General features: G+C 43.9%; 2 long non-coding RNA genes across 5 annotated transcripts in view; both read right to left on the reverse strand.

Moving 5' to 3' along the window:
* Positions 1–64: 64 nt before the first annotated feature.
* Positions 65–6,059, reverse strand: LOC130679861 (uncharacterized). Its single transcript, XR_008992835.1, has 3 exons — positions 2,387–6,059; positions 1,024–1,154; positions 65–151 (listed from the first exon to the last, which is right to left on the reverse strand). It is a non-coding gene; the product is annotated as an uncharacterized LOC130679861 (long non-coding RNA).
* Positions 6,060–13,536: 7,477 nt separating this feature from the next.
* Positions 13,537–20,425, reverse strand: part of LOC118919342 (uncharacterized) — a 131,285-nt gene continuing 124,396 nt past the window's right edge. For all 4 annotated transcript variants that reach the window (XR_008992832.1, XR_008992834.1, XR_008992833.1 and 1 more), the window contains 2 exons: positions 15,096–15,253; positions 13,537–14,019 (listed from right to left, as the gene is read on the reverse strand). This is a non-coding gene — a long non-coding RNA (uncharacterized LOC118919342). The remainder of the gene's footprint in view (positions 14,020–15,095; positions 15,254–20,425) is intronic.

Here is a 20,425-nt window from a genome sequence, read left to right on the forward strand (position 1 = left end):
GTACGTACGTTTGTCCTACTGTTTCCTTCTTGCCTCCCTTCTCGGTAACCCAGAAGCCCCCACAACACACACACTGCGCTGTATGACTCCGCCCGCAGACCTTAGGCTTTCTCTAAGGGAGGTGCTCCGTGTGCCATAGCTTTTCTTTATTCTGTTAGGGATTTTAGATGATTAAAACCTTTATTAGGTTTTTAGAAAAGTATTCCTACTAGACTACTCAGATGTTGAATGGTCCACCCAATTCTATTTTTCCCATCAGTCCCATCATTTTTATTGCATGAAATTCTATAATGCCTTGATTTTTAGAAAGACATATGTGACATTGTATATGTCTTCTAATAACTGTATTATCTCATTTAATCCTTCTTTTATCCCTACTTTACAAGAGAAAACACTGAACACTGAGGTTTCCATTTGACATTACAGTCCCACACCCTGAGCACCTTCTCCCACTTGTGTCCCTTTTCTTTCTTGTAGTATGTTTGCTAAGTTCCTCCACCATTCAAAAGCCTTTTCCTAGGATGTCATGCTGAGAAAAATCACAAACTGAGGAGTAGCTCCCAGTCTCACTGGAAGGAGGATATTAGCTCTGTATTCAAATGGAAACTGGTTTTTAGTATTTAGGCCAAAAGTACACTAAAACAAGTTCTTAAGGTAAGGCCAAAAGAAAGAAACAGAAGGACTTCCAAGAAATAGATCCTAAGGAAAAAAAGTCCAACTGCCAATCTGAAATAACACAGGCAATTTTCCCAAAGTGACTGATAACTATTACATTACTTTCCCTGAAGTCAGCAGCGGAATAGAAATTAGAAAGACTATCTTGGGGCCTTCTCTACACTTTTTAAATATTGTGTTTCTCTGCTTGGAAAGTTCATATTTCTGCATCAGACTGTTCTCTTTGCTATATTTCACACCCTCTCTGGCTTCATATCAAAAGAAAAAGGTCACTATTTGTTTATAATGGAATGGGGTGCAATGGTGAATAATACAGATGCTTTTTTACTTGGAACACATGCAATTCACCTTTCTTCTCCAAGTAAATTCAAATGTTGAGAGAGACTGCAGAGTAAAAGCCTTCAAAAGGAGGCCCTCCGTGAGCATTCAAAACATTTTTTATCACACCATAAGATCCTCGTGCTTCAAGCAAGAAGCAGCTGCAAAGGAAAAGACAGTTTCTGTAAGACACTTATTGTGTTTGGGGTTGTTTGGGATAGTTGTTATTTCTCTTGGGGCAAATTTTAAATGCAAAGAACAACAAAAATAACAAATCATGTTGATGGAATTGGGGATGAGGGGTCTAAATGAATGACTTCAGATAGGTACATCTGCCACATCCTGGAACAAGAGATTTTCTCAGGCCCTTTGCTTGGAGTTTTTAAGAAGGATTTGGAATGAATGTTTCCACATTAAAGTAGAATGCTAAGGCCAAGATGGAGAGAATCAATTCTGTTGAGCTTTTGAAATAGAGACAGGACAAGATCAGACTTGCAGCATATAATAGATTATCATCCATTTGGAAATAGACAGGAACTAAAGATACAGAACATAAAACTTTCCTATTTATTTCTTTTGTGGCCACATGTGTCTGTCTAATCTTGAACACAGAATCAGAACGTTGAAAAGACTTTGCGACTTCATTGAATCCACACCCAAGCCTTTGGGAAGACCTCCCACTAAACCTCCAGACACATGGGGACTTGCCCTGTTTTAAAAGACCTCCACGAAGTCTTTACAAAAAGCGTTCAAACACCAGCCCTTCTGCCAGCAGTCTCCTTGGCTTGTTCCATTTGCATTTGCCCCACCCCCAGTAATCAATCCCACCCCAGCAAATGGGAACAGCTCCCTAGTCCCTTCTCAGAACAGTCCAGTGTCTTCCCATGCTTCTGAGCAGGGTATGGCCCTGCTGCAGCCCCCGAGCCTGCGGAGTCCAGGGCCAAGGCATAGGTGTGGGTCTCAGGCAGCAAGGCCCGTCCCCTCATCTCTGACATGGCCAAAGGCAGCCCTTTGGATCCTGAGAGGCCAGCTTCAGAGGAAAAAAATTCCCAAATATTTCAGAGCCTTGGAGTGTTTTATTCTTCACAAGGAATAAAGATCCACAGATCTTCTATCAGGGAGGCTGCATGTTAACACCTGATGTAACATATTTGCTCTTTCTCTTTAACAGTGGACTGATAATTGCTGAGCTTCCCCAAAATCAGAACCCCAATCAAGGATTTGCAGGGCCAACTTCTAATGAAATTCCCACTCTGCTGGCTGGAAACAGCAGGGGAGTAAACTTCTTTTTTGTCATTAATATGAAAGAATTGAAGGTGTTAGGAACAGCCCCAGGACTAAAGAAACAGGTTTTAATAATGATGTTGCCCAGGAAATGTTTGTGGCCAGAAACCTGAATGAAGAACTAGGAGCGCTCAGTAAGCTGGAGGGGATGTCTGCTCTCCAGGCCACTTGGTCCACGCCATCTCAGAGTGGCTCCTGGAAATATCCTTTCCTCCGGGTAGTGTTTTAAGTATTCCCCATGTCGATCATCAAGTGTACTGCAAGAGACATAGGAGGGTTATTAGTCATATCCATCAAAGCATCTAGGATCTCGTAAGAAGACTTGGACCACCTCTGCTCCCCTCTAGCAATCAGCAGATAGGCCACCTCACCATCACCCCACAGTGAGAGGCTGAGCCCTATTTAACCACCCGCTCCAGTGTCAGCCCCAGAGGCAGAGGCCTTTAGCTGTAAAGACAGGGGATCTGGGATTATTGGTGTGGCCATCCACTCCACTCTACAGTGACATAACCCTGAGAGAAACCAAGACCCCACTGGAAATAGAGAGGCTGTCAGGATCAAACTCCTCTCTGGTGGCACAGATTCTCCACCACCAGACCCCTCAAACCAGGACTGTGTCCCAGAGAGTCAGGTAAACTAGCCACACCCCTGCAGATAAGGCCTCCATTTAACTTCCTGCTTGTCATATGCGCTTTTTGAAGGCCTCATGCAAACTAAAACCCAGTTTTGCTATTTAGTGTAATAACTGTGAAAAGCATCCCCTTTCATTTAACATGACCATCTTTTAACTTCCCTAATTTGTTTACACATTCACTGAGAAATCACATCCAAGTTCCTATGACCCCTAACAGCTCAGATGACTTTAAACTGACGTATGAATTTGGATCACGTTAAATCAATGTTCCCTCAACTCCAGTCACCCTTTCTTTGGTAAGGTGATTTTCCACTAAATAGGGACATCTGTACGTGGCAGATTGCTTTCACAAACTTGATTCATGTGACTTTTAAAGAAAGCATATAAATGACACCATCATAAGCCTTTCTCCTCTCAGGTTTGTAACTGGAGTGTCATAAATATGAGAGAGACTTGATCATCATTGGTGCAAGTCACTGCCTTCGGGCACCAAAAGACTCTCCGGAAGGGCCGCAGCGCCCCCTGCTGGTTTGCTTTACAGGCTGCGTTTTTCCAAGGGGGAAGTCTGGGTATGAAGTCCTTTGATGCTAAAATCCCTTGTAGTTAAGAGAGGAAATGAGGTTTTGAATGCGACGGTCTTCATTTCCTCAGCAACGCATGCTGCAGCAAAGAGAGGCTCACGTTTCTTCCATTATTATTTGTAGCATTTAATATAACCAGCCACATTAGGCCTGATGACATCTCGATGGTATTGTTTCCCATTACTAATGGTGCGAGACAAACTGTGAGGGAGTTCAACTTGTTCCCTGGATGTCATGCTCCCACTGCAGAGCAATAGAGCGGCGGCACTGGAGGTGTTTGAGGCCCCTCGGCAGGATGAGGAGGGCCCAGCTGAGATGACAAAGCCTGGTCCCGTGCCACTCAGCCTACTACTCGGGGGACCAACGGAGAGCTGGAGTCTGCAGGAAGAAACCCCTGATCTGCAGATATAATTATCAGTCCTGATCAGCTCAAACACCCTAACCATTTACTGCCAAAAGGGATCTCTATGGCTCCAGAAAACCAAGAGATCCTTTGGGTGGCTGGGGACTATAGCCTGGTCGCAAATCAGTCATTCATTATTCAACAAAAACATCATTGAATTCAACAAATATTTAGTGAGCACTCACATTGTCCTGGCACTGTGTAGGCATCAGGATACAAGGGGTGAAAAAAAGCAAAATCTCCCCTTAATGGAGCTTATTGTATGAGGGAGAAAACTGGCAACATCCAAATGATCCCCAAGGGAAAGGCTGACAAACGATGACAGAGGACATGGCGGGAAGTGCCATGGGGGTATATATAATCTGGGGGAGTAAAGACAGGGTCCCTGATAAGTGACTTAGAACTGAGACCAGAAGGACCTCCGGGAGTTACTGAGGACTGGGGGTGAGCATTTCAGGCCGAGCAAGGAGCATGGGGAAGGCCAATCAATAGCTGCCGGACAGTCAAGTCATTGGATGTGAGCCTGCCATGGGTTTCTATGTATTTATACATTATTTCTATAAAACTGATTCCAAAAAATGATACAAAAGACAATAAATCTTTCCTGGCAATTGACCAAATTCCTGAAACAAACCGAGTCATCAGCTTCTGTCTCTGGAGGTGAGAGAACAACGGCCACACCTCCGATACTTCTTCCAGTTTTAAAGCCGACCTTCTGGGAGTTGTGGGTCCCACTGGACTCTCTGCTTTGTCTTTGCGTACATGTAGCATCATCGTGCACCTGTCCCAGAGCCAGAGTTTTCCCTTCTATGGACACGGTCAGCTGACCTGGATCTCTCAACTTCCCAGATGCCAGACATTCTGCCTGTACTCAATAGTGCCTACATATTTAGAAAGTCCCCAAATTGTATCCTGGTCTTGTTTGGCCACGCCTCAGAAAGATAATTTGCAACATTATGTTATGTATATACTTCTGTGATTTTAATACTCCTTTAGCATTTACTATGTGCCAGAGGAGTTCTAAGTGCTTCACAAATTGTAACTCATTTAATCCTCCTGACAATCCTATGAGATGGTTACTAACATTATGTGCAAGTTACAAATGGGGAAACTGAGGCACCAAGAAGTTAAGAAGCTTTCTGGAAGTCACTCAGCCCGTAAGGGGCAGAGCCACACTTGGGCTTCCAGAAAACAAGCTGAAAACCATTACTCCAGGTACCCTCCTAGCAAAATTGAAGAGTCACTCAACCAGCAGCCTTTCTCACCCAGCTGTAAATGAAGTCTATGTCTCTGATAGGTAGAACTCCAGCAATTCTACCTCCTAAATACATCTGACATCCTTTTTCTTACCTCCCTCTCATTGGTTTTTGTGCCAACCCAGTCTGCTATGGGTTGCGTTTTATCTCCTCGGTCTCTTCTCTGCTGCAACAAAGAATTGAAAGGCAGAGATAAAGTAGCAAAGCAGGGTGAAAGTTTTATTTGAATACACTCCAAGGGAGGAGCAGGCCAGAGTCAAGGTAGAGAAAGGCCCCGAACTTTTAGAGAAACGTCTATTTATCACCACCTAGCTGGGAAGCACTTCTTTGATTGACAGGTGAGGTCATTTCATTGACACTCTAGTTATGCACCCATTCCCCTTGGTGCTCTGTCTTTTCCCAGAATGTACACAGAAGAGCCCAAGGGAGGTGGGACAAAACCTCAATTTTATTTTAATGAGATTATGAGGAGACGTGGTTTGGACAGTTCTTAGTTTTGTTTGATTGGATCCACATTGGGACCTGGTAGGGAAGGGTTTGGTCTGGCCCCACAGGCAAGGGTCATCTCCCTGCAAAGCCTTTGTTGTCTTCACGTGGGACCCCCTCCCTGGCAGTTTGGGCAGTTTTTTCCTTGAATCTTATCTTCCTCTTCCTGGGCTGTTCATGTCTATCTGTCTACCTAAACCTCCTAACAAGTCCACCATCTCCAGTATGACCATTACAGCCCCCAGCCATCCTACCTGCTCCCCGGGCTCCAGGTCACCTCCCCTACTCATCTGCAATCCACACCACATCACAGCACTCTAGAAACGACTATTTGCTCCATGCACAGACTTCTCTAGCCCACCTCTGCCTGCAGATGGAAGGCACCCCTCACACTGGGTCCTGCAGGAGCTGGTCCCAGTCTCCTTTTGCAGTCTCATTTCCCAGATCTGCACCCACTCTCACCCTCAGCTCACATTCGCTCCTGCAGCAGCACTGGCCCACTGCCTTCCCTGCAGGGCTCACACCCCACCACCCTGCTTGCTGTCCACGTGCCAGGCCTCCTGCTGGGCAGGTCCTCCCCTCCTCCCATCCCCCCAAGGTTCTGCTCAGGGAGCAGCCCTGGCCAGCTCTCCACGCTCCCCCCAACAGAATATTTGTTTCCTTTGTGCTGCCTCTAAGCCTGGCACATATGAGGGGTCTCCGGAGGAAGGAAAATAAGGCACTTGATGCAGGGGTGAGCTTAAGGGGTAGCCCAAACATCCAGTAATCAAGATCAATAATATTTTTATTGTAGGAAGGTATATATAACATAAATTGTATTATTTTAACCATTTCTAAATGTACAATTCAGTGGCATTCAATATACGCACAACATTATGCAACCATAGCCACTATCCATTTGCAGAACTTCTTCCCCAACAGGACCTCTGGGCTCCTTAAGCCCTAACTCCTCATTTCTACTCCTCCAGCCCCCAAGAACCCCTCTTCTACTTTGTCTCTAGGAATTTGCCTGTCTGAAAACCTCCCATCAGTGGCATCATAGACTGTCTTTTTGTGCACGGCTTGACTTAGCATCATAAACATAATTAATATTTTAATGTAACATTTTTAATATTAATAATAAATGCAAAAAATCTATTATAAACACAACATCAAAATTTTAGACAAAGATAGGCTCAGTATCATGTATTTTTCCTTTTGCCTCAGGCCCCAATATGCTCAGCACTGATCCTGTCTTCATTGAAAATGTTGATATTTTGTTCATCACAGATTTTTTACACTCATTTTGATTTTTCATAAATATTGCATTAACTAGTATTTATCTCAATTACTGATTATTTTTTTGATGCTCCCTTATTTTTCACTCAAGGCAAGTGCCTCACATGTCATATCCGAGGCCCAACTCTGCTCGTGCCAAACCCTATCCTTCCCACCATCCCAAGCAGTGCACAGCAAAAGAGATGACATGCTTGTCTTGAAGCTGTGTGCATACACCTCCTACAGCCATCGCCACCCCTCCAAGGAGACTACTGTCCTGAAGCCCCTCTTATACTCTCGGGCCACAGCTGTGGGCACAGCCCCAGCTCACGCATCCCGCCACACTGATTGTCTCTCTAGTCTGTGAGCTATTTGAGGGCAGAGACTAGATCTTTCTCATCTTGGTGCTTATGTGGCCTGTACAGTGCTGGGTTCATAGAAGACTCAAATATAATTATTTGTTGAATGAAAAGCCCTTCAGCTCCTTTTCCCACCATTAAGTATTTCAAGGTAGCTAAATGAGACTTTGCCTTTATCTAGGTTAACTCCAGTAATCCATATAGAATTATTATATATTATATAATGTATATAAAATATATATGATGATGTATAACCATGAGGTTAGTCCCATAATCCATATAGGTTCATATTGAAAGGCTGGCAACCTAGAAAGCCCTACCCTTGGCATTTATCTCAGAAAAGGACTTTTTGGGATTACCTGGTCTCCTGCTTGTTCTTGGTTGTCTGGCCCAGGCACAGTCCGCTCAGACTTCCTGAATCTGTTTTCACTCACCCTTCCCCTGGGCTGCTGCGCCGCAGAGGAGAGACATCCCCTGAGGACTGCTGGAGAAGCACTGATGTCTGGCTCTCCAGGGCACTGACTCTGCCTGTTTCTGCTTCTGACCAGAGTCCTGTCTGCACGTCAGCCTGGCGTTCCTGGCTGCCTCGCTGCTGGCTTACAGACTTGGCTGCATCGTCAGCAGGAATACCTGCCCCTCATTTGGTTTCCTGGTCTTACTTCCTGTCTTGTGTCCACAATCCTGACATCAACTTGAAGCCTCCAACCACAAGCTATGGCCAGCATCTCCTGCGTTCCAGATCCTGGCAGTGTGATTTACAGATTTCTTGTGTTTGAATTTAGTTTGGACCCCATCATCTCAATGGAGATTTCACTTCTTATATGATGCCAGTAGAATATGGGGTTTCCAAATTCTCAAGTGCCAAGAATTGTTCATCTGGCTTTACATTCAGGTGTCTTTAAAGCAAAACCAAACAACACACCGGCCAAAATCTCAGCTCCTGAATTTATCATCCACCTCAGAATCAAACATCCCCACTGTAATGAAGTCCGTTTCACGAGTAAGTAGAGTTTTGCTTGGATGGATTTGCTGTAGCTGCTGGATCACTTAACTTTATAACCAGAAGATTTCCTACTCTCCTTTAGGAGGCCCTCTGATTTTGAAGTTCCTCCTTCTCTCTTGTCTCCATGAAGAGTCCGCAGTCCTTTGCACAATTAAGATCAGCTAACCAAAGAGGCGCCCAGGTATAATGAGACGGCGACAATCGCCTTGTACCCTGTGTCACCTTTCGCAGTCCTTCAAGTCTGAGCTGAAAGCAATCCAGAATACTCTTCCTAATTTGATAAATGCCAAAATCAACTTACAAATACAAACCAGTACCGGAAGATGAAAAGAGGGAGTGCAAGGAAGATGCAATACCTGAATCCGTGTTGAGACTGTACAGCACTGGGTTCTGTTCCTAGGAATTTGCCTACCTGAAAACCTCCCTCAAACCTACCTGAAAATAGGAGAACAGCCAATTCATGAATTTTAGTCATGAAATAAATGCCCTTAAACATTTATTAAAGTATAAATGTAAAAATATCATGGTTCCCTCCTACACTGTTGATGGGAATATAAATAGGTGTGATCACTATGGAAAACAGTGTGGAGGTTCCTCAAAAAACTGAAAGTAGAAATACCATATGACCCACTAATTCCACTTCTAGGAATCTACCCAAAGAAAACAGAATCCCTGATTTGAAAAGACATATGCACCCCTATGTTCGTTGCTGCATTATTTACAATATTTAATGTATGGAAGCAACCAAAGTGTCCATCAGTAGATGAAAAAGAAGAGGTGGTACGTATACACCATGCAGTATTATTCAGCCATAAAAAAGTAAAGAAATCCTGCCATTTGCAACAACATGGATGGACTTACAGGGTATTATGCTCACTGAACTAAGCCAAGTGGAGGGGAGAAATACCATATGATTTCACTTACTTATAGAATCTAAAAACAAAACAAAACAAAATGAACAAGCAGTAGACTCATAGAAACTGAGAAATGACTAGTGGTTACCATGGGGGGCGGGTTAGGGTGAATGGGTGGGGAGGGTGAGGGGGCTAAAAGGGCACAAAACTCTCAGTCATAAGTTGATCGTGGGTACAGTCAGTCATACAGCATGGAGAATGTAGTGAATGATTCTGTAACATCCTCTTATGTAGACAGATAGTCACTGCACTAGTGGGGGTGAGGATTTCATAACACAGGTAACTGTTGAACCACTGTGCTGAATACTTGAAACCAATATAAGATTGTATATCGACTATACTTACATAATATATATATATATTTATATATGTATATATTGTGGTTCCTTCATGGTATAATTCATATTTGAAGGCAAGTGCATTTCATGGCATCAATCCATATCTCTTTCTTTGTTTAGAGTATGATTATAAATAATTAAATTAATTTTTATTTGTGCCTTGCAGAATTAGATTTCTTTAGTATGCTCATCTCAGATGACTTGAATAAATATGTAATGATAAAAATTTTAATTATGTTACTATTTTTACACAATGTATTAGTTTGCTAGGGCTCCATAACAAAGTACCAGAGGATGAGTGGTACTTTTTTTTGTATTGCAGTTCTTGAGGCTATGAGACCAAGATCAAGGGTGGTTCCTTCTGAAGGCTATGAGGGCAGGACGTGCTCCAGGCCCTTCTCCTTGGCTTATAGAGAACCATCTTCTCTCTTTACGTTTCTTCCTGTCATCTTCCGTCTACTCATGCCTGTCTCTGTGCCCGGATTCCCCCTTTTTATAAAGATACCGGTCATACTGGGTTACAGCCACCATAACGGCCCTTATTTTAACTTGATTACCTCAATAAATCTACCTTAAAATAAGGTCCCATTCTGAGGTACTGGGGGTGAGGACTCCAACGTAATTTTTCTTGGGGAGAAGGGCATAATTCATCTCATAACACATACCATATCCATGTTTTTGTTCCTGACTTCACTTTAGGAAGGATTTAAGATATCCATCTATGTATGTCAACATGAAAGGTAAATTTAGAAAATGTACTGGCCAGCTTTTCTCATACGACCTTCCAGAAGAGAGGCTTCCTGTGGTGGTGAGCATCAGCCCCCTGGAGGAGAACAAACAGGCAGAACTACTTCCTTTGTTTCCCTTGGGTCTTAATTTTCTGAGGTTAGAAAGAATTGTATGTCATGGAGGGCATGGAAAAGTTTTAACATGGATACATTATTCTTGAGTTCTTTAAGCCCTAGGCTTTAAATGGAGCAGCTTGTCATTTGTTGAGAGAGCAATCTACCCCACCTTCATCACAGCCAATCCTCATCTCAAATCCTGTTCTCATGCCATTCCATCACACTGGCTATATAACTTGCAAGGCGCAGTGCAAAATGAAAATATGGACTCCTTGTTCATGAATTATTAAAAATGTTAAGACAGCAACATCAGGGTGTTAAATTAAGAGTGAGGCCCTTCTAAGCACAGAGCTCTGTGCATGAGAACAGCTTGCAGGCTCAGGAAGCCATCCCTGAATGCAGTGTGTCTGAAGTAATTCAACCAAATACACATTTTGCACTGGTGAAAATACTGTTAAATTGTTTACTTAGGAGAAAGTTTCAGTGAAGGGCACAGGGCACAATTGACAACCCTCCACAGTGACCTATGAAAGGAAAGGCTGTATTACGAATCAGAGTTATGGTAACAGTTTGGGCCGGGGGAGGCTAGACCTCAAGGACTTACTCAATGTTTACCTCTTGCTCATCTAACTGCCAGGCTAGTTGGGTGAATCCTGTTAGGCTGTTCTTGGAACAGCCCATGGGCTCTCCATCTTATGACTCTACTAGCTTGAGTTCTTTGCTTCCAGTCACAAGGAGAGAGGGAGTAGAGAAAGGCCATCTTTTCTTAATTGCTTCACGCCAGAAATATCATATTATCTTTTCTCATTAACCAGAACTCAATCCAGTTCTCCCAACCTAACCTCAGTGTCTGGGAAAGGTAATTTCCTTTTATGGCCAGGAAAAGGCAATGGATTAGTTAACATCTAGCTTGACTTGCCACAGAAACTATCCGTTTCTGTGGAAATAAAACAAATCCATCAACTATATTAGTAAGTGTTAACTAAGTGCATAGGACATGCTGGTCTTGAGAAGAAGTTAGGGAAAATATTTGAATATCTCCCCTCCACAAGCTTAGAGTTTTGTTGTGGAGATGGGACATAGAAACACCAAAACGATCAATACCAAAAGTAATCGTATCATTATGGGCAAAACTTCATGCAGGAAGTCGCACTTGAGAAGTATGTGGAAATAAATGAAGACCACACAAATGAGAACAAGCAAAGTCTTTTTATTCCAAATTTGGTAGAGCAAAAGAATCACCACCATCTCCTGCATTCTGCAGAGACTCAAAAGCAGGCAGAGGAGTGAGAGAGCTGTACAGTGGAGAAAAGAGAGGGTTCCAGGGCCCTGCTGGGAAGCGTTTGAATGGGAAGCCGTGCATGAGATAACTGAAAGTGAAGCATCCTGTATGATTGGTTAGGGGCACGTATTTGGCTTTTACCAGTTGGTCCTAATTTGAAAGTGAGGTCAAAATTAAGGAAACTGTCAGTTAAAACCAAGACCTGGCATTCAGGCCCGGCAGTCACAAGGCCTTCTTGTTTGGCTCCCAGGCCGGTAGCTAGAGACAGTGGTCTGACTTCTTAAAAGTCTGAGCTGTGGGTAGTAGGTTGCTTCCTGAGATAGTTGCTACAGAGTGTGGGTCACAGAGTTTTACTTCTGTATATAGTCTGGCTATTGTCTATTTATATTTTTCAGTCTCTCATGAGCTTTGCAAATCAAAGTGGAAGGACAGTCCACAAATGGTTCTTCACTAACTAAAGAATATAATAAAATCTCCGACACATGTTCATTTTATATCTTTATGAGTTGCCATCATTATACCCTTTTTAAAAAGTAGAAATGTAACAGCAATTTAGCAATATCTATCAAAATGACAAAAGTACATTCCCTTTGATGCAGCAACTTCACTTCATCTTACAGGTGTATTTTTAAATGTGCAAAACGGCATATTAAAACAGTCTTTGAAATGAGGTTGTAAAGAACCTAAATACCCACCAATAGGAGCCTTAACTATCGCCTAACAATGAAACACCTATAAACTCAGAAAAAAGAATGAGGAAGTTCTGTAGGTATTGATAAGGACAGATTCCCCAAGACATACATAGTGAAGAAGCAAGAGGCAGAGCTTGTCTATAACATGCAGGTGTGCACGGCACAGTCTCACAGGGGGGTCATATGTCTGCTTGTGTGGCCTGGCAGGGTGCCCAGGGAACTGCCGACTCTTCTGCCTCTGGCAGACAGAGGTGGGAGGGGTGCTTTGAGTCTTTTCACTATAGAACCCTTCTTTGCAGCTTGCTCACTTATGGAACTGTGAAGGTACAAGGGAGCAGAGGGAAGAGTCCCAAGATGACGTCCTGATTTCTGGTCCGGAGGGGTTATAAGCATGGTGATGCCAGTTGCAAGATGGAGAAAGCAAGGGGGAGCTTGAGATGGGCCATCCGATCGGAGATCTCTGTGGGTAGTTGGATACAGGGACCCAGAGCTCAGAATCTCATCTGAATCTCGCGAAACAGGCAGATGGCGAAATGACCCGAGCTGAAGCTGGAGGGGTGAGCCCCCTGGAGCTCCCCATCCCCCTGTACGCACTGTACCCCTCACTGGGCTCCCTGACCTCCTGTGTACAAGGCCAACTGCAGCACAAACCCACTAGAACAGCCTGGTTTGTTTGTTTTTTGAAAGAGCCCTTCTTCCCGAAATACTTATATATGAAATGATATAATATTTGAGATTTCATTCAAAATAATTCAGAGGGTGAAAGGAAGTAGGTGCAAGTAGAGAAGATGACTTGAATTGATAACTGAAGAAACTAAATGGTGGGTACTCATGGGCTTATTATAATATTCTCTACTTTTATCCATACGATTAAGATTTTCCTAATACAAGTATTTTTTAAAAGTACCAATGCTTAGGCCTCACCCCAAGCAATTAAATATCTTAAAAATTCAAGGAAAAACAATATTGTTTAAAACCTCACCAGGTGATGCTCCAGGGTTGAAACTGCTCTATTAATCAAGCTTTAGTTCCCATCCCGCCACCCATCATTGCCTCATTGGGTCCACACTCCCTGCATCCAGCTCCAGTCACCTGCTTCTGCACCTACCCAAAGACTGTACTGTCTTTCTAGCCTCCTTAGATGGCTCGTTCTGGGTCATAGTAAGGAAAAAGCAAATGGAAATAAAATGGGGGCAGATACGAAGACACTGTGACTCCCCAAATGTTTATTCATTTGAATCACATGCTGACTGTAAACTGATCTGAATGTCAAAGAGCAGGGTTCTCTGTGCCTTAAAGGTCAGCGACTGGACTTGTTCCAAACGGCTGGAACCCAGCCACAGGACTGGGACACGTGCACCTGGGAGTCCAGGCAAGTGTTCATCTGGCCTCAGGTCACTCCACCAGGGGCAGCTACGCGTGCAAGGTGGAAGCTGGCTCTGGGCCTGCAGCCCAGCTCCATGCCTGTGAGCTGTATGTCTCAGGAAAGTCACCTTGCTGATCTGAGTCTAATTCCTTCATCGGTAAAAAGGGAAAACGCACCCAGGGCAGAGGTGCCAAACACCTGACAAGGAAATCCTACATAAGGTACCCGAGAAGACACCAGGTCCCAGTGGGATCTCAGGATCCCAGGTTCCTATCTTTTCCTGCTCACATGTGCCACTGTAAGGGAGTACCAGCTCTGAGGACTTCCTGGAAAGGAAGGAGCAGGAAAGTATTACCAGAACTAAAACCAAATCCAATTCTCTGACCAACCTCTAAGCAGACCGGGGCCCCTGGGTGACCCTCATGTGACCTCCCCACGGTGACCATGGGCTTCTGAACACTAACTGGTCCCTTCTGCAAGGCTGATCTTCTCCTAAATCTGCAACTATAGATAAAGCCCACCCTCTGGAAGCCAGATAACATGGTGGATACTTTGCCCATGCTTTAGCAAACAAGTTGTTTTAGTGACTTATTTCTAACCAAGAAAGAAAAACGCACTACAAGAGGTGGCCAGAGAACATAGGAAGTCACACATTCCCCCACAGCCAACACCCCTGCCCCTGGACCCATGTACCCTAGATCACCAGCCCTAGACACACAGCCAAGTTCGCAGGGCCCCACAGAGGATCCACAACCACACACCACATTTCGTCAGATGGTCTTGTACCCCCACCCTTAAATTCCCAGATTAATAATGGGATTATTACTGCACATGCTCCCTGGCACCCACCACTCCTACTCCCTGATTTCCTTTGGAGCAGGGCTCTACCTGGATGTTGCTCCATGGCTGCACTATGAGGCAAGAGACCTGGAGGAGCATCGCCCTCTACGATACACTCCTTCCTCCCTTCCTCACCACAAAACACTCCAGGCAGCTCTGCAGACCACAGTGAGCACGCTCCAAAGAGGGAAGAAGAAGGTGACCCTCTTCCCCTCAACTTAACAGCCCACAGACCGCGAGACCCGCATCAGCACGTGGCTGTGTCTTCCCACAGTTGGGGGGCCTCCATGTGTAGTGTGCAGATTGCACTTTGCCCCAGAGAGGGATGTGGAGGGGAGAAGAGGTGCTCACTAAATTGTAAGCTCTGGCATGAGGCTATATCCACCAAGAGGACATTAAACTCTTTTGCCTATTTTGCATAAAAACACTGGATAAGCTCTTACAGCTCTCAATGTCAGGTTGTATGAATTCTAAGTTCTCAAGCCATACAGACAAAGGAAGTCATCCTACTATGAAGGAGTTCCATGATAAACTCCTACTTTCACCAGTAACACCAACTTACCTCTGCATCAGTCTACACAGCAACTCAGAATCCAGTGGTCTTATGTAATGCACACAGAAGACAAGAGTTGAAATCAGTGGGACTGGGTTTGGGTCATTACCTTCATTCAAGCATTCAGTGATTATTTATTGTGGACCTCCTCCATGCCAGGAATAGGTCTAAGCACTGTAAGCGTACAACAATGAATAAAATAGACAACACAAATCCCAGCCTTCATGTTGCTTATATTCTAGTGGAGGGAGACAGACAATAAATAAACAAAATCAATAAGCAAAATATATGGTGTGTTAGATGGTAAAAAATGTGGAAAAAATAAAGCTGAAAGGGGACAGAGTGTTCTGAAGAAGATGACAATTATAAACAGAGGGTCAGGGAGTAAGGGAGTGGGCCATGCAGATAAATGGGGAAAAGCATTCCAGGCAGAAGGAACAGCATGGACAGAGGCACTAAGGCAGGAGCATGTAAGCTAGTTTGGGACAGCCAGGAGGCCACTGTGTCCGGAGCAGAGTGAGCAAGGGTTAACAGAAGTCGAAGATGCAGGCTAACTAAGAGAGTTTGAATACCCACTCAGCCCTTTAAATCCTTAGTTTTCCCCTCTGTGAAAAGGGACCAGTAATACCATTTCATGGGGAGAAGATAAAGTACAGCATATATGTTGGAGAACTTTGTACACAATAAAAATAGTAAGGTATAGCACAACTGACGTACCCATCAGTTTCTGCTACAGTCTTCTTTCCCCTTCCCTGTGTCCTATTCAGCCACGGGTACACACAAAATCCTCCCAAATTCCCCCAGAATGAAAGCCCCCCCCTCATATCCTGACTCAGCTGCATGTGGAGGTCTTTCACAACCAGTGGCTGGCCGATTTGAGAGAAGGAAGGAAACGCCCAGCAGACACACTCAGCCACCCACCAGCTACTATGAGGAGTTGCCTGCGTCTGCACAGCACCTGGCACAGAAGAGATGCTCAATAAATGCCAAGCAAATTGGATTAAACTAAAAAAGAGTCTCAGACAGAGGCGGGAAGACAGACTAATAACACAAGTGACCACAAAACAGAAGCCAAGAACTAGGGAAGAGTTATACAGACACTCATAATTAAGGTGAAATTTGCAGCTAAAACTGTGCAATGTTGGTCTATAAGAAAAAAATCTGCCTGCCCTTGCCTGGCACTTGAAGCTACACATTCAGGCCAGATTTTCTCCCATGTGCATCTGTTCTCCATATGAAGACAGAACACTGCTGAGGTTGAACAGACACAAGAGGGAATTGGGAATAGCTGAAATGGAGAAAATCCCAGAAAAATCAAGGCTTAGAGTCACACGGATCCATGGGCAAATCCATGTTTATTGGCTTATTCCACAAGAAGGCTGATTCCAGCATTCAACACAAACTGCCCAGTTCCCTACTCACAGTGGGCCAATAGCGGACCTGGGCCAGCTGTCAGCCAGAAGGCTGTGGGCATGTCCAGAGGTAACCCAAGTCAGTTCAACCAGTGGAAATGAACAGTCAGACCTCAGGGCAACCAAATAGAAATGCCCAGTCCAGAGGCCAAACCCCGAGCAGGAGCGAGGAGCCAGGAACTCCGGTTTGGCAAGGGGAAGACTGAAGCAGGAAAAGCTGCCTCCAGGCAGAGAGACCCAAGCACTCACCTGCAGGGGCTGTGCTGCAGGCTGGCGTTCACAGAGTGGGTACGGCACCTGGCTTAAAGGGCTCCGGGGAAGACCCACACCAATTCAGGAAACAGGCATCCTTCCAGCCTCCTTCGCTGTTGTTCAGTGATACCCAGGAGTATCTGAGCACTGGCCTTTCCTCCCATCACATCTTCCCCAAGCCCATATTGTCACTTTTTATAACAATAATATTATTAATTCCTTGCCAAGTCCCTTTTATCTGTATGAGACTTCCTATTTTGCACCTATTTGATATGCACACCTACACTGTGCAGGGGACGTCAGAATTCCCACCACACAGTTGTGAAAACAGGTCCCTAATCCCGAAGTCCAGATCTCCTGAGCCATAGCTAATACAGTGCAGGGCTGGGGCTTAGAAATCCTGGACATGCTTAGCATATTAACAGCAAACAATAGAAAACAAAGCAATAACTTAGTTTCTTGTGCATTAGCATTTTGGCCACACTTTTGGTAGATGGCTGGCTTACCATAGCACAAGACTGACCTCTGATCAGCATTGAAAGTGTTGATACGTCTAGACTGCCTGGTAAGGGTCACATACCCCTCACTCCCTACCTACCCCATCCCCACCAAACAGGCTACAGAGGTGACAGGGTGTTTTAAAAATAGAGGATCCTAATTTTGTGGTAAGAGCAGGCTACAAGGGTTCTGACCAAAGGGCCAAAATTTTCTTCCCAAAGAATGTCAGATTAGCTTAGGAAAATACGTGTGTTCCTCCTTTCACTGAAAAGAAAAATGTATAAAAATACAAACAAAAGCACAAGTGTGCATGTTCCATGAAACCCAGCCACCACCTACAAAGCAACATTCAATTCAAGTCATGTTTTTTCTGCTGTCTCTCCATCAGCCTTCTTTGATTGCTCATTAGGTTTGATTCTTCCACCAAGGTGTTGGGAATTTGGAAAAGAAACAGTATGATTTTCCCCAAGGTCCAGCACCCATCAGAGATCATTCTGGAACATGCATCTGCTCAGTCATGGGGGGTAAAAGCACTTAAATACATCTCTGTGGCTTCACCTGAAACATAGAGTCTTCCCGCCCACCTTTTTCACAAGTTTGTTTTGAAGAACATTTAAACATGGTGCTTCAACACTGCCAGACTCTGGAGGAGACAGCTTTGGTAGAGACAATAAATTCTTGACTTAAGGAAGGCCAACAAAGAACCTGTACCGTTTCAGAGAGCATAGTTCCTGGACTACTACCAGATGTCTCTCTCCAGCGAGTGGTTTTTACAAGCACTTTGAATATATACATTTAACACAAATAATTTGGTTCTTAATAAAGTATTGGCACATTTAGATTTCTGTGGCACAGTTTTCCCTTTATAAAGAAAGATTTTAATAACTTTTTCTCTGATATGTGTCCCAAAAACCTCTGGGTGAGCAATGCTGGCAGGGATTGGTACATGCTAGACATCCAAAGTTAACAGCTATTGGGAATTTTATTTACTTTCTTCTTCTGTTCGAGGGTACTTAATGCTATTAAAGTTCTGGCTGGCAGCTGAAAAGGGTATAAAAGTGGCCACTTAAGAAAAGCAATTTGGCCATTTGTGACAACAGCTGCCTAATGTTGCATTTTATTTAATTGGAAAAGGATGCAGGAAGTCTGAGAACATTAAAGAGACTCGGGGCTTGGAGATCATAGGAACTTTCTCCTCTATTTTCTTCTAATAAAATTACCATTATTAAGCAATTTATTGAGTGTCAACAACATACTAGACACTTTTTGAATTATTTGAAATGGGATGATTAAGGAAAAATCATTTAAACTCTGCTGAAAGGGCACTCTGTGGACTTTCCAGAGCAGGTGACAGGGTGACACTGTCATTAAGACCATACACAATAGCTATGAAGTCAAAGCCAAGACCCTGAGTAGGCGTGTAAGGCCCTGCCTCCCCCTCTGGTCCCAGCTGACTCCCAGTCCTCCTCTACCATTCGGTCTTCCAACTGCAGCAAGCTGTCTGCCTCTCCCCAGGGCCCCACTTTTCCCCCAGACTGGCACCTGCTCTTCTGCCTGTTCGGCACACCCTTCCCAGCGGGTCTGCCTTGGGAACATCTAATCCCTTCGAATATCCCTTATTCCTTAAAATACCTGCAATCCCGCTTCTGGGTATATACCCACAACAGCTGAAAGCAGGAACTGGAAGATACGTGCACACCCATGTTCATAGCAGTATCATTCACAAGAAATGAAAGGTGGAAGTAATTCAAATGTCCATCAACAGACGAATGCATAAACAAAATGTGGTGTGTAAATACAACGGAATATTATTCAGCCTGGGAAGGGAAGGAAATTCTGACACATGCTGCGACATGGATAAACCACTGTGACTGGCTCGGCTTATTTGCAGCTGTGACTCCCCAGCAGACTCGCTCATGCACATCAAACCTAGTGCAGGCTTCTCATGAAACTACTTTGTTTTTAAAGATGAAGTATTAAGGATCAGTCCAACCTGTCAGCAGTAGAAGTAAGGCAGGTAGCAAAATATGTAAGTATTCTCTTAAAATGCTAATGTGTGCCTGGAATATAAGAAAGTCAAGCATTCATCCATTAATACAAATTAGAAGCGATCTGATTAGCCAAATCCTAGAAAAGATAAACTGCACAGGGAGTAAATTTTGTTTGGAAGTTGATCATACTAATAATTTTTAACTCCTTGTACTGAATGTAGTCAGTGAGTTGTTAGCTGAAGAATCATTTAGGTAGAAATGCAAAGAACTGTCACCTTCTATTAGTTGCCAGTGCTGCTCCAACAAATGAGCACAAACTCAGTGGCTTAAAAGGACAAAAATGTATTCCCTCACAATTTTGGAAGTCAGAAATCTGAAATCGAAGTGTCAGCAGGATCCCATTCCCCTCAAAGCCTCTGTGGAAGAATCCTGCCTTGTCTCTCCCAGCTCCTGGAGGCTTCCAGCAATCCTTGGCGTTATTTGGCTTATAGCAACAGCACTGTATTCTCTGCCCTCACATAGCTGTCTTTGCTGTGTCTCTCCTGACTAAATATCCCGCTTTTTCTTCTACCAAGTCACCAATTATTGGGTTTAGGGGCTTCCCTAAATCCAGGATGATTTCATCTCAAGATCCTTACTAACTTCATCTGCCAAGACCTTATTTCCAAATAAGGTCATATTTTGGGGTTTCAGGTGGACACGAATTTTGGGAAGACACTATTTAACCCACTATGCCCTCCAAATGTGAAGCCAGTAAGTGTGAATACAGAAGTGAGATGAGTCATCTGTAGGGGTACCTCACTATGCCACCGAGAGTGAGATGCTTCCTGCAGCTCATACATGGCAGATATATTCTGATCTTAACAAGGAAACCATATTGCAAGCTGTGTAATATCAATCATTTATATCATTCAGACTTGTATAAACAGAAAGATAGGAATGTTCAAGAAGATCAGTGGAGGGAGGTTCTGTATACCTCATGGTAGTTTTGGTACCATCCCAGAAAGTGAAAGTTCTGATTACAATTACCATTATTAGTACTTAGATGATACTTTCTCGAACTGATTTTTGCAGAAAACTAATCCTATAAGATGTTAATTGAATTAACATTGTATACCCACAAATCCATAATTTTATGCTCAACACACAAAATTGCATTTGTGAGGAACAGAACTAAGGACCTGTT

The sequence above is a fragment of the Manis pentadactyla genome, chromosome 12 (genome assembly GCF_030020395.1).
Source record: "Manis pentadactyla isolate mManPen7 chromosome 12, mManPen7.hap1, whole genome shotgun sequence".
NCBI classification, from domain to species: Eukaryota; Metazoa; Chordata; class Mammalia; order Pholidota; family Manidae; genus Manis; species Manis pentadactyla.